The following is a 3,266-nucleotide window of genomic DNA, read 5'->3' as shown; positions in this document are numbered from 1 at the left end:
CTTCCTGGTTTCGAGTTGAAATTAATGAAATTCAGGCTTCTGGACCATTTGGCCTGGGACCAGAACACGCAAAACAACGGCCATAGCATCATTACGGACGTTACAGAGGTTCTGAGGTATCTGAGGTTGGTCCTGAAGAAGCCTTCCAGGGTGCGATTGAAAGGGGCAGGGTTTATGCCCAGGTGGCTTGGACATTTTTTTAAGAGATGAACAGACAGTAGAAGTATACCTAATAGCAAGAACAAAAGAAGGGCAAGGCTAACACTAGGCAAAACTCTGATGTTGACAAAAATATGAATGGACCCAGCTTAAACTTCTGTGCTATGGTCTAGGAGGCCAGTATTTAGTTTATCTCAGATAGTGGCTTGAATGTTAGCAAAGGTAATGTAAGCTATGTTGGCTTTCAATGCCTTCTATATGACTAAAGAGAATTTTTGCTTTAAATTTGATAGTGCATGTAAACGTCATAGATTTCTGCACTACTTTCTTTAATAAATCAATGGGAAACTATTGTTTCTTGTATACAAGATGGGAAGGGGCAGTAACTCGTCTTTGTAGTTCACAGAACTCTAGATCAAGGAAAGCTTTATCTGCTGGAGTGACTAAATAGAAATGGACTGTGTTTTCCTTGAAAAAGGGATGAATGAGTATTTTGCTTGATGAAGGAAGAGAACAAGAATATGGACTGTTTTAGAATGTGAGATTGTTCCCACTTATATACAGCTTTCCCTGTGAGACTATTATATATACATCCTTACCCACAGGCACATGACTTGCAGGGCCTTCCTGGGGAGGAGGGGACTCCCTTCCCCCACTGACTTCAGGCTTAGACACATTCAAGCAGAGCTTTAAGAATGTTCATGTGGTTCTTGGTTGTTTTCTCTCTGCTTCAAGAACAGCATGTCCTACATTGGCACTTCTCCTCTGGCCTAGATCTCAGAATAAAAAAGACATGTGGATCAGAGCCACACAGAGCTCAGCAAAATCATAGCAGTTCCGCAGCCAACACATAATATGAGCAAAATATGAAACTTTGTTTTTGTGAGCTGCTGAGAATTTAGGGTTCTTTGTTAGCACATCTTAACCCAGTGAAAGCTGACTGATATTGAAAGTCTGTTCAATTGATTGACCAAACTGTAGCCTAAATTCCATCATGATAGCCCTTACTTTGGACCTTTCAACAATGGAGGTGAATGAGGAGAAGGCAATGCCACAAATAGAGTAATTATTGAGGAGAGAAATGGCCTTTTATAGAATAGGAAACCATCCTGTTAATGAGGAATCCATTCTTTGAAGGATCTATATAATAATTCATTCCACCTGCTACTTGCAGTGCCAAATGAGTGAAAGTTCCATTTTAAATACAGATCTTAAGTCTACTCTTGGAATGTACCAGCTTTATCAAGTACTGTGGAATCAGTGATACTACAGGTCCGAAGCTCTTTTGGTGTAAAACTCCTCATGGTGGGCTTTGGGTGCACAGAACGTTTTAATTTTATAGTGGCACTTCAAGAAAAGAGAAATTATAAAGTGAAGTAATCTGCCTGTCATGACGATGAAGTGTATGATATATTATAATATCCACCTGAGGAGTGCACATTGAGGGACAAAGTTGAATTTTCTGACTACCTTCAACCAATTTACCTGAGCAGTCACCCCTTCTTAAAATTGACATCACAGGGGTGTCTGGGTTGCTCAGTTGGTTGAGGGTTTGACTCTTGACTTTGGCTCAGGTTGTGATCCCAGGATGGTGGGACTGAGCCCTGCATCGGGCTCCACAGTGAGTGTGGAGCCTGCTTAGGATTCTCAATCTCTCTCTCTCTCTCTCTGTATCTCTCTCCCTCTGGCTCCCTCTCCCCCACTTGTGTACTCTCTCTCTCTCCGTCTCTATAATAAATTAAAATTTTTTAAAAATTAAAAAAAAAAACCTGATATTGCAGAAGGTGATGCTTTGAGACATAACAGCATGTAAATCATTTGGTAGCCTCGGTTTCTCTTTCCATGTTTTATCCCCTTGGTCCAAGATGGTAACTGCATTTTTTGGGCTTTCCTATGATATAACATTAATATAATTTACTTGTTTGATGTTCACGATATACACTTGACCCTGGGCAGCTAGAGAGAGATGATAAAGCTGCTGCCTCGTGGTAGATGGTGGCATTACAGTGGGTGGTTCTAGGTGGTAGTCTAAGTTTTAACAGAACAATTTGTGAATACCCAGAAAGTTTATCAAGAATATTCCTTTTATAAGGTGTACAATTAACAGTCTAAGATAAAATCCAAAAGAAACTGAGCATAAGATCATCATGAGGATATAATGCTCCTCTTTGCTAGAAATGATCATTTAAAAGTAATATTTGAATTAGACAATTCCAGTTTGAGGGAAATTCTTTCCAATATGAAATTTAAGCAAGAAGATAGTGAAATGACAGTCTACTTTACTGAGTTGTTGGTTTGGCCCAGTTCACAGTGGGCTAACATTCCTTTCCAACCAAATCAATTCAATGAGTTTTTCTTGAGCTTCTTGTATGAACTGAGAACTGAACTTTGAAGAACATGTTCCCTATCTTTAAGATATTTGATACTCTTTCTGAATCTGTTAAATCCCCCACATCTACCAAACAAATAGAAAGTTGTTTATGCACTAGGATTCAAATCCTTCTGAGACCAATTTATAAGGATTAAAACCTAGTTAATTTATTAGTATTTTGGTAAAAATATGTAGCCTTGTTTTTCTACCTTGTCTGTGAGACCCCTCTGGTAAACTTCTTCCAGATGAATGGGTCTAGTCCATTAAAAGCTGGAAAACATGTGTGTCCTAAGATTCTGTTCTCTTTGGCTAATGTTTGACCTTTTTGGAGCATCTTAAGTAACAAGGATATAAAAATAACCTGACATTTACATAGCACCTCTTTCCCCAGCTCAAAGAGCTCATTGTTCTAGGAATTCCCACAGGTGTTCTACTCATCTGTGGGTCCTCCAAAAGGTACATCCCATGCTGTGACCCAATCATATTCATTCCCATCTTTTTAGTTTATCAAGAAAGTACTTACTTGTTTCCACCTTCATTTAAAATAACACAATTCTGGGGAACCTGGGTGTCTCAGTCAGTTAAGTGTCCGGCTCTTGATTTCAGCTCAGGTCATGATCCCAGGGTTGATCCCAAGATCCACACTGAACATGGGGCCAGCTTGAGAGTCTCTCTTCTCCATCTGCCTCTCTCCCCTGCTTCCACATGCACGCATGCTCTCTCTCTCAAAAAAATT

Source organism: Puma concolor, chromosome B4 (genome assembly GCF_028749965.1).
Source record: "Puma concolor isolate L17-30 chromosome B4, mPumCon1.1.hap2, whole genome shotgun sequence".
Classification (NCBI taxonomy): Eukaryota; Metazoa; Chordata; class Mammalia; order Carnivora; family Felidae; genus Puma; species Puma concolor.
Note: the sequence above shows the minus strand (reverse complement) of the source record.